Source organism: Cannabis sativa, chromosome 9, assembly GCF_029168945.1.
Source record: "Cannabis sativa cultivar Pink pepper isolate KNU-18-1 chromosome 9, ASM2916894v1, whole genome shotgun sequence".
In the NCBI taxonomy this organism is placed as follows: domain Eukaryota; kingdom Viridiplantae; phylum Streptophyta; class Magnoliopsida; order Rosales; family Cannabaceae; genus Cannabis; species Cannabis sativa.
Genome location: NC_083609.1, coordinates 60,287,914 through 60,300,032, shown reverse-complemented (window position 1 = coordinate 60,300,032; position 12,119 = coordinate 60,287,914). Strand labels below are relative to the sequence as shown.

The window sequence follows — 12,119 nt, the reverse complement described above, 5'->3', positions numbered from 1 at the left end:
TCCTTTTCTGATTGAGAGTACACGAGGATGTCGTCGATAAACACAATCACACAGATATCGAGGAAATCCTTGAATACTCTATTCATCAAATCCATGAATGCTGCAGGAGCATTGGTTAGTCCAAATGACATAACCAGGAATTCGTAATGTCCATACCTAGTGCGGAAAGCCGTCTTCGGAATGTCCTCCTCTCGGATTCTCAACTGATGATAACCCGAGCGGAGATCAATCTTAGAAAAGACCGTCTTCCCCTGAAGCTGATCAAACAAATCATCGATCCTAGGTAATGGATATTTATTTTTCACTGTCAGCTTGTTCAACTCTCTGTAATCGATGCACATCCTCATAGTTCCATCTTTCTTCTTGACAAATAAAACCGGGGCTCCCCAGGGTGACACACTAGGCCTAATAAACCCTATGTCAAGCAATTCTTGGAGCTGAATCTTTAATTCCTTAAGTTCAGCTGGAGCCATCCTATACAGGGCTTTGGAAACCGGTTCCACCCCTGGTGCCAAATCTATTACGAAGTCTATCTCCCACTGAGGTGGTAACCCTGGAAGTTCTTCGGGAAAAACATCTAAAAATTCCCGAACCACGTTAATGTCCTCAGGCCGAATGGTGTCTGGCCGAGTGGTATCCACCACCACGGCCAGAAACCCTAAGCATCCACCATGTAATAATTCTCTAGTTGACATGGCCGAAATCACTAGGATCCGAGATCCCCGAACCGAACCAAGAAACACAAAAGGTTCTTCACTTTCCGGGTGGAAGGTCACCATCTTCCTTTTGCAATCAATACTCGTCGAATATTTAGATAGGAAATCCATTCCTAAAATATTATCGAACTCTACTAAGCTCATCTCTATCAAGTCAGCACTTAACTCTCTACCATCTATCCTGATCGGCATAGACCTAATCCACCTTTTGGAGATAACCAACTCTCCGCCAGGTAATAGGGTTCCAAACCCTGATTCATATCTATCATACGGTCTATCCAATTTACTAAAGATTCTGGCTGCCACATAGAAATGTGTTGTTGGAATTTATTTTACCAGGATCTTAGATCTACTCACAAGTATGTTGTTTAAACACCCTAAATATGAACTTTCTAAAACGATAAATTAAACACATATAAAGTTAAGAAAACCTTACATTGATGCAGCGGAATTAATGTCTCCTTCCACTCAGATCTCTAACCCTTGTATCCTTTCTGTAGCAGAGTATAATCAAGATCTGAGCCCGAATGTCCTTCTTCTTCAAGTTTTGATCCTTCACAGTCTTCCAATCTATGATTGAGTTACTGCTTGCTGTGTGTGGGCACTTACTCTTTCACTAGGGTCGAAAAAGATGAAGGAGAAAAGAGAGAGAGGGTTTCGGCCAGGTATAGAAAGTGGGGAAGGCTCAGTTTTTCTGAAGAGAGAAATTTCTGTCAGAAAAGGTTATTGAAAACTTGTCAAATGCATGTGTTGTGAGACTGAGCCATCACTTTCTATTTATAGGCAACTACTAGGTTTAGGTTAGGAATTATTTAGCATTAAAATAATGAAAATATTAATTTGAAAAAGCACATTAAGTGGCCGGCCATGGTGTAGTAATGGGCCTCACTTAATTTTGCAATTTTATCAAATTTTATCTCTATTTTCTCAAAAACGCCAATTTTCCAATTCTAACCTTTTAAATGCCAAAACTAATTATTTAATAACTAAAATAGATTATTAAATAATATTGTCATTTAATTTAATTATTAATTAGACATATAAAGTCCATTAATAAATAAATAAACCTAGAAACTCTTTTCTTTACAATTTCACCCCTGCTTAGTGAAAATTCATAAAATTAGACATAGTCTAACTTTAGAATTATAATTGATCAATCACGAATCAATTAATGAGTCTTACAAGCAGAATGTTCTCAACTAGAATGGGGACCATGGATCTATATGCTGAGCTTCCAATAAGTGAACCAAATTTACCAAGTAAATTCCTACTTATTAATTCTTCGTTGAATCCACTCTTAGAACTTAGAATTGCACTCTCAGACTTATATAGAGCATATTGTATGTTCCACGATATCAATATACTATCTCATTTAACCATTGTTATAATCTTATTGTGATTTAAAGATCCTCTATATAGATGATCTACATCGAGATGGGATTTCTTTACCGTTCTCACCCCTCAATGTATTTTGCCCCTTAAAACACTTAGCTACCTGTAAATGGTGTTTAGTGATCTAATAATTAGTCAGTTAAACAAGAGCTCATCCAATTACTTCTATTTTCTAAGCTCGAAGGGAATCATCACTTGACTTCTATACACCAGTAGAAGCTATAGATTCCATATTTATGTTCAGCACTCCCACTCAATCATACTATCATGTTCCCAAAATATACGTATCACCCTGACCCAAAAGTAGGCTTAGCTAATAAATCAAAGAACATGAATAGTACTCATGAGTTGAGCCCAAGCATATCAGGATTTAGATTCTTTTAATCTTAAGATCAACTACTGATATTGACTTGGAAAGATATGTGTAACGGTAAGTTTGTAATATCTTAACTTAGTTGCAATATCGGTCCAGTCCAATGTATACTCCATACATTCGAAACTAGTATACTTTACTAATGTCCTGGAAAGAACATAACACTTACTCCAAGTGTAAGTACACATCATCGCTGATTATCACATCAGTGTAAATCCAATAACACTGATGAAACAGGGACCAAAACTTTTATCAAACAGTAGTAAAATGAGTTATTAACAGAAAGCTGACATGTTACAACTGAGGGGCTGGCATCTGCATCAGCCTGAGTGATGGCGAACACCCTAGCTGGAGTGGGTATCGCCGGAGCCCTCGGTGCCTCTGAGCGGAGCTGGGGACAATCCCTCTTGAAGTGTCTGGGCATGCCACAGTGAAAGCATCCCTGACCTTTTCATTCACCCCGATGGTGCCTTTTGCAGCTGGGGCACTCGGGATAGGAGAACCGGGTCTCTGCACCACTAGAACGACTACCTCTATTCTGGTTCCCCCGGAACCTCTTGTTCTGACTCGAGCCACCGGATGCAGTGGATGCTCTCCTCTTCTGGTCCATGGCCGAACCACTACTCCCCCTGCTAAAGCCTGATGCAGGAGGGGTAGGAGCCTCGCCACTCGCCGGAGTAGTAGCTGACTCCGACATACACCCAACTGCGCCCTCAGCTCGCAGTGCCTTCTCCACCATCTCAGCATAGGTGGTCTTGTCGTCAGTGGTGATCATTAAATCATGTCTAATCTTTGCATTCAACCCGTCCAGGTATTTCTCTTTCTTGCTGAAGTCGGTTGGCACTATTCCCGAGGCTAACCTCGCCAACCGGTCGAACTGAGTAGTATACTCTGTCACGCTCATATTCTCTCGCTGGGTCAGGTGAGCGAACTCTTTCCTCTTGGCGCTTCTGACCGCCTCGTTATAATACTTGGCGTTGAAGAGTTCCTGGAACCTTTCCCAGGTCATGGTAGTGACGTCATGGATCTGAGACACCATGTCCCACCAGATAAGAGCGTCTTCCTGAAACTGGAAAGTGGCACACACCACTCTGTCATTACCGGTGACACCCATAAAGTTCAGAATTTTGGTGATCACTGTTAGCCACTGTTCGGCCTTCATTACATCTGGACCTCCCAGAAAGACCGGAGGTGCTTGCTTCCGGAACCGTTCATACAAAGGTTCCATTCTGTTGGCCGCCACCACAATTTCGGCCTGAGCAGCAGGGACGGGTGCCACTGGAACTACTGGCACAGGCACTGCAGGAGCACCCTGCTGCCTCAATCTCTGAATCTCGAGGTCTTGCTCTTCAATTCTGGCTTGCATTTCAGCAAACCTAACCTCCCAATTCTGGGCTCCCTGACCGGCTTGGGGAGCCTGGGTAGCCTGTGGCGGGTTCTCATCACCCCGACCACGAGCCCTGCCCCTGGGACCTCTACCTCGGCCCCTAGCTGGCGGGGGAAACTGAGCTCCCTGACCTTGATTCGACCCTACCGAATTGCCCTGGCTCCTGGTAGTCCGCCTGGCGTCCATCTAGTCGGAACCGCCTACGAAACCAAGAGTTGGCATATCAGGTCGTATTCAAGGAGAGCTTACTAATGCCGCTTAATTTGGAAATTAAAAACGAAACATGCGCCTATCCTACTATCAGGCTACTAACATGCTTCCTATCAGGCTTTTCTTATTTCACAAAAATTAAATAAACTATTAAAGCAATAAAAGCTTACTGAACCGTAGAACGAGCTAACTGCTGATGATGACTGTACATGTCGTGACGATCTTCGGAAGATAACCTGGCGGCTCTGATACCAAATTGTAACACCCTAACTAGCATAGGCGTATTACGTTATTTTTAAACATACTGTGCAGCTCGTTGCTAATCAACGAGATTTATGGAAAACGTGATTAATTAAATTTTTTACTTTTTAATTAAACTTGTAAAATATTTATACAAAATACTCAGGATCCCGATTACAAAACCATTTACAAAAGTTTACTGTCTATATAAAACACTTGTCGCCTAGCGACTAATTACAAAAATAGCCTTGCTGTCCCGATGATCGTACGCTCCAAGCCTAACCGCCCCGACATGTACAATCTTCATAGCCTCGTTCACGGTCCATCAGCTCTAGCCTTGCCCTTACCTACACATCAACATAGCACTGTGAGTCGACAGACTCAGTAAGAAAAGCATAATAATACTCATACATAAATCCCGGTCATGATCAGACGCCCATACCCCTGATCATAATCCTAACTGCCGTGTCCAACACGATACTGAGTCCCCCTAACTGCCGTGTCCAACACGGTACTGAGTTCTGAACGTTCATAGGGACGGTACTATTGACAAGTAACAGCCTAATCGGTCGATCCGGTCATACTCCGGCTGTTGGTCATACTCTAGCCTGTACCGACGTGTTACAGTATCAGCCTAATCGGTCGAACCGGTCATACTCCGGCTGCTGGTCATACTCCAGCCTGTACCGACGTGATACGTCAAATAGTACGGAACCTCCAACCTAAGTATCAGCCTAATCGGTCGAACCGGTCATACTCCGGCTGCTGGTCATACTCCAGCTTGTACCGACGTGACACAGTTGGATGGTTCGAAGCCAACATACATATCTAATGTAATCTAACAGGCTTCCTACATGCACGCTAAACATGTAATCTACATATGCATACGGTTATACTAATCTTACCTGGATTCCGAATTCAGGTGTGCCGGTCAACCTGACTGGAACTATCTGCGCGGCGGATTACAGGCTCCTAAACCATAAAAATCACAACACTATAAGTGATACGCTAAATCACTTCCCGGGGACTTAAACTAGGAACTAAAAGTTTCCCTATCGATAAAAAACATGGCAATACCCCAAATAACATAAAATTGAGGAAAACTAGGGTTTCTGAAAATCACCCAACCGGCAGACCGGTTGCCCAACCGGAATTCCGGTTCTGGGAATTTTCAGAACCCCATCCGGAATTCTGGATGCACAACCGGAATTCCGGTTCCTCGCACAAAACATTCAAAAATTCACACTTTGCTCAAATCAATCCCAAACCACACCAAAACTTCCAGACCTGTTCTAAATACCCCAAAGAACATTTCTAAAGTATCTACACAGCCCAGAAAACACAGAATCGAAAATCACCATTAAAGCTCCAAGCTTTGAGTTCAAAACTCAAACTTGGTTAAACCTAAATAACATGCATCCAAACTAGCTCAAATCTTCCTAAACATGCATATAATAACTTCAGAAAACAACAGCAAGCATCAACAACCACTGCAGCAACAGATTTCATTATTTCACTTTGAAAAGCATAGTTTTTGAACCAAAACTCTAAATTAGTTTCAAACCAACCCAACATGCATCAAAACAGTTTCATTCCACTCAATTAAGCAAGATTAAACCTCTGAAAACAATCCATAAACACAGCAGCAACAATGACCTAAAACTAAGCATGCAACACATCATTTTCATCAAAATTCATCAAGAAAATTTAAAAGAGAAGCTAGAGGAAACATACCAACAACAAGAGGTCAAAATCAATGCTAAAAATCAGCTTGAAATCCAAGAGGAAATCCTCTTTTCTTGCTGCTCAAGGGGCCGAAAAAGAGAGAGGAAAAGAGAGAGTGTTTTTTGAGAAATTTGTAATTTTTTCTAACTTTGAATAAATGAGAAACATGCCAAAAACATATCCTTTATTTCAGCCAACAAAACATAATAAAACACTTAATAAATTTATTTTCTAAGTCCACTAAAGGACAAACTAACAATGGGGCAAAATGACCATTTTGTCCCTTCACACTAAAATCACATAAATAACACTAAAGGGGTATTTTTAGGAAATTCTAAATTCCCGACCATTCCCGACATTCCCAATGTCTAATAAACCGTCCCAAACCACTAACATACTAAGTTGTGATTTTACTGAGCCAAACACCGAGTTCCATGATACCGGGCACCGGAAATGCAAAATTATGAAAACTACTAAATGACATAAAAATACATCTCTGAATTCAATAATAACAGTTTAAAAAATTATTTAAATAGCTATAAATAATTTCATAATTAAACGTGATTAACTGCTAATTTCCAAATTAAACTAAGCGGTCTTTACATCCCTCGACCTTTAGCACCACCATTACCTTCGTTCACTTGATTGGAAGAGAATGGAGGTAGATCTGTTCTAGGGAAGCGATCTTACCTTCCTTGACGAGACGACCTAGCTTGATGACTGGTACCCATTTCTCCTCTTCCTCACGTCGACCAGCACGTCAGCGACGACGGCCGCGGTCTCCACCTCGTCCACCGCGGCCACGGTCTCCACCAAAACCGCGTCCGAAGCCACCTCGCTCACCTCCTCTTTCTGCCATTGTTGGGGATTGGATATTTAGGGGAAGGGAGAGAAACCCTAGTTTGCAAGTGTGTGAAAGAAACCCTCCCACCCTCGAATTCGAATCAATAGGCTAAAGAATCGTGCTCCAATTCTGCAGGAAAAAGAAGAAGAAAGAAGAAAGAAGAAGAGGAAGAAAAAGAAAAAAAAAGTAAAACAAAATTAATTTTTTATTTTTATTTAAATTAAAAAAAGTATAAGAAAAAAATCTAATTTTTAATTTTTTTAAATATTTATTAATTTTAGTTATAATTTCTCTAAGCGCTGAAAATAGAATTGTTTATTTATACTGATATAAACCAAAGTGATATAAGCGCTGAAGATATAATTAATTGTATAATTATAAACCATTATAATAGTTAAAATAGTATTTTATTTGTTTTCATATTTTTTAAATAACTTATGATTAAAATAGTTAATTGCATGAATATAAAATACAAACAGGCATGTAAGTAATTTTTGATATAATAAATTATTAATTTGAGTTATAATTTCTCTAAGCGCTGAAAATAGAATTGCTTATACTGATATAAACCAAAGTGGTGTCTACTCCATAGTGTAGAATCTTTTTAAAATTATTATCGTATAATATATTGCAGAAACTTTGTAGTAGGGTAAGCCAATTGGTTTCACCAATAGACGTGTTTGTTTTTATAAGGATTAATACTATTTTGGATCTTGAGTTTTGCAAAAGTTATTGATTAGACTATCTGTTTTCTAAAATGATAAATTAGACCTTGTATTTTTGAAAATTATACAAAATAGTACCCTAAGCTCAATTTTCAATAATTTTTTTTTTAATATAACTAGTTTTAAGATAATTTCTAGCATGAACAGATGTAAAAAAATGTACTCAGTTTTGTCATAACAACTCTAAATCGAGTTATTATGAATTTTTATTTGGATTAAAAATCAATTCAGGACACTATTTTGTGTCATTTTAAAAAATACAAGGTCCAATTTATCATTTAACAAAACAGATGGTAACTTTCGCAAAATACATAGTCCAAAATAATATTTATTATTTTTTTATAATGATGTACAGTGTACTTAAAATTTCTCACAAAATTTTGTAAAATTCCAAATAATTTAAAATATCAAAAATAATTTTTAAAATAATTAATCTCACACAGATATAATATATGTATAATTTATATTATTGAAAATAGAGTTTAAAATAATTATTTTTACATGGGTAATCTGACGATATGTGTGTTCTTTTTGCTCATAGTCTCCTACCAATGAGTGCGTCTTTTAACACATGAATAAATTAGAGAGAAATTGAGGATTACCTCTTTTCTTTAATAACTAATCAAAAATAACTCCACATTAAAATTTAATTGAAACATACCTAATTTTAAGTGTAATATGCCTAAAATACCCTTAAGATTTAATCTCTTATTAAATCCTCAATTTCTCCCCCACTGAGAGTTCACCATCACATTATTTTTGTATTTTTTATGAGTTTCTTTTTTTAATAAATCATTACTTTTTTATGTAATGGGGTCTCTTTTATTTCACTGTTTAAATTTTATATATAAAAGTATATCTAAAATGAAATGTCTTCTAAGTATTTGTTCAAATGTATTCTATCTCTCTTCATATATATAATCAAATGAACAGGTAAGGGTAAAATGGGAATTTTACTTATAATAGTAGGTATAAATTAAATAATATATAAAGAAAGGTAAAAATAAAAGGAGATAATGAAAAGTGGGTATGGGGTGCAATTTCCTCAATAAATTATAATATAAATATTTTTATTTATCGGTCTACATTATAGTTATTTTAAACATCACACCAATTTTTGTAAAATTTTAAATAATTTATAGTATTAAAAGCTGACTTAAAAAACTATAACACCAGATCTAATCTATTTATATTTATGTGTTTAGTTTAGTGAAAAAGAGATGATTGCATGTGCCTGATATTTTTCCAAGTGTAAGTATAGTATGGTATTTTTGCAAATTACAAAGAAGTATGACATTATTGGAGAATGATTTACAATTGGTGATAAGGCCCACTTCGAATTCTGTATAAGGCTTGGGCCGAAATTCGAATTCATAAAATTTTAACAGATTAAGTTTTTTTTAATATATTGTAGATATTTATTGGAATAATTTGATAATTATCATTAATAATATTTTTTATAATTAAAGTATTAAATATAACTTCATATAACTTATTAAAATTAAAATCACTAACATATATAATAAGAATATGACCTATAAAACTGGATATAAATTTAAGAGTAATAAAAAAAAATTAAAATTAAAATAAAAAATAAAAAGTGAATATAAAATGTAATTTCTTTATATTTACTAGAGTGTGATTTGAATGAAATCAGTGTTTGGTCAAATTTGGATTCTAGGTTACGAGATAGTTTTAGGTAAATTTGAATGTGGTTAAAGGATAAGATTTGTTTTCTAAGGTGTTTCAAACAACCAACTGTGTAATTACTGGAGTAGTGATTATATTTTATTAGGCGTGTTTGGAAAGTCAAGAGAAAATACGAATTGAATGTAATATTACACAATTTTGTTTATTTGACCACGTAATTATATTATATAATAGCGTAATAGAGGTAGTTGAGAGATCTCAATTACACTTTCTAATTCTCATGTCCCTACGAGAATTGGGTGTAAGTAAACTGTGTAATTACTCAAAACTTTATATTTTTAAATATTAAGTTCTATGTAATTACTAAAATGTATTATTTTTTGTGTAATTATTAATTAGGTTTCTAAATAAAATATTAAGAATTCATAAATAATTATCACCTTATATCAAAAAACACACTTTTTTACTTAATTATATAGTGTAATTATTATTATAATGTGTAATTACTACCTTAATAATTACACTACTTATAGTAATTACAGTTTCTTCTAAACGCACAATGTGGGTGTAGAAAAATTACAACTTAAGTGCAGAATCAAATAACTAAAACTTTAATCAACAAACAATTAACAATGATAAAATTAACAAATGACACACAACAATCAAAGATGAAACAAGGATCAATAGAGTACTCAAAACTAGAAACGATTAATTAAACAATAAGACAATAAAATCAACACAAAGATATATATCGTTCAAGTCCTATAGATCAATGTGATTTATGGCTTTAGTACTCCAATTTTGGAACACCATCGAATCTCTTTACTCTTTTATTGATTGAGTAAGAAAGAGTACAATAGAGTTGAGATCAATTCTTTAATTATATCTCAATACACAGAGTTATGATAATCACAATATTAACATATATTACAATTAATATTACATCATATTTGTCTAACAGAAAATTGGACTATCTGAGTGGTTTCGTGTGTCCGCTCTGATAGAGTCCACTCTCGACGGTTCCCATTAAAAACCGCGCGCCATCATATCATATGTGTTAAACAATTAATTAATATTGCATTACACACAAATCACAAATCACAATTTTAACATATACTATTGCAATAAAATAATTAATTATATGGTACAATTAATTATATTAAATGTATAAGAAGATGTAACAAAATAAGATCAGAAAAATTTGTCACTTAAACATATTTATGAAATCAAAATATATTTTTTTATCAAAGTCATAAATATGTCCATGTTACACACTTGTACTTATGTATATTCGTTATATCTTTTTATTATAAATTTAATACAATGATCGACTGTTTGGTTAAGTACAAAATATCATCGATCTCTGCCTATGTATAGACACGGTGATGTTATGGAATTGGACCTTTAGGGGAAATAATGGGGCGAGTGGCTGGCGGAGGCGTACAATCTTTACGTCCTCTACTACTCCTACTCCTACTCGGACAATATCTATTCAAATCCCTGCACATAATTATTTAATTTGAGACATCTTCTTTGTATAGAGAAGTTATATAGTAATAAATTCAAAATAATAAAAGATTGGAAAATAATATTTCCTTACATATAACATACATACAATATGCAGTTAATAACCAATTAATATGCTCTAATTTTCAAGTTTAATTAAGACATAGCATATTTAATTAGTTAATTGATTATTATTAATTAAACTTAATTAATTTGTTAATTATGAATATAAAATTACGAATCTGACCTTTGGAATGAATGATATGGTCGAGCATCTCCAATAGAAGGATAGAAAATTAGTAGAGCAATAATGCAGAAGAACCTCAAACCCAAACTACACACCTTCATTATTATATGATCTAACTCTTACTAATCAAAATGTTCTAATAACCAGTTTTTATAGGAAATTATAGAGAGTAGAACCATATATATATAATTAATTTATGTGTCATTTGTAAATTATAGGAGTTGGCTAGGATAAAGAGAAAAGTCATGAAACTTAATTAATAAATTAATATAGTTAAATATTATTAGTTGACTATAATTAATTAAGTTGCATATATATATACACGCCACCCACAAGCAATTTCCTCTCAATTTCTTTTAATTATATTATATTAAATAAAGAATAGTATATATGGTTCAATTATATGATTAAAGACTTTTTATTATTTTTTTTTATTTTTAAAGAGAAGGAGAAAATGGAAATATTTATTAATAGGTTAATCGATTACATGAAGAGTTCGTGGAGCAAAATTAACAATAATAGCAAATCAAATCATTTACGATAAAAAGAAAAGAAACCCTAACAACAATTTCTTGTTTAATAAGTCTCCATATATATTGTATATCTCTAACACCAATTAATTTTACAAATTTAATTAGGGTCATTACTTGTAATCTTGTCACATGGATGATTTCTATTTTCTAGATATATAGAGAAGTAATTATCACTTGATTTTCTAATATGACAACGTATATATATATTATAATTGTAATAGTCGTTATATTTTCTAAATATATTATGAATAATATATAGTCCAGAAATAAAATTAAATATTTAGTTGCATGTACGTGCAATGCATGCATGTATATATTTTATTTGCATGCAGTTAATTATAATAATACTGAAAGTTTTGTTTTTATAATATGTAAAACTAATTAATTTAAAATTACCAACTTAAATTTATCAAACTATTTACGATGTTCATTATCGCCATAAAAGTTAAATAGACCTATAATCAATCAAAAGATAATTAATAATGTATATAATGAGAAAATAAACCAATTCTTTAGTATGTCATGATTATTATGTTTTTTTTTAAGTTAAAATGCTATTATATTAAAAGAT

General features: G+C 34.2%; 1 long non-coding RNA gene across 1 annotated transcript; it reads right to left on the bottom strand.

Annotated features, from left to right (window-relative positions):
* Nucleotides 1-10,450: 10,450 nt before the first annotated feature.
* Nucleotides 10,451-11,189, bottom strand: LOC133030829 (uncharacterized). Its single transcript, XR_009684370.1, has 2 exons — nt 11,016-11,189; nt 10,451-10,762 (listed from the first exon to the last, which is right to left on the bottom strand). It is a non-coding gene; the product is annotated as an uncharacterized LOC133030829 (long non-coding RNA).
* Nucleotides 11,190-12,119: the final 930 nt, after the last annotated feature.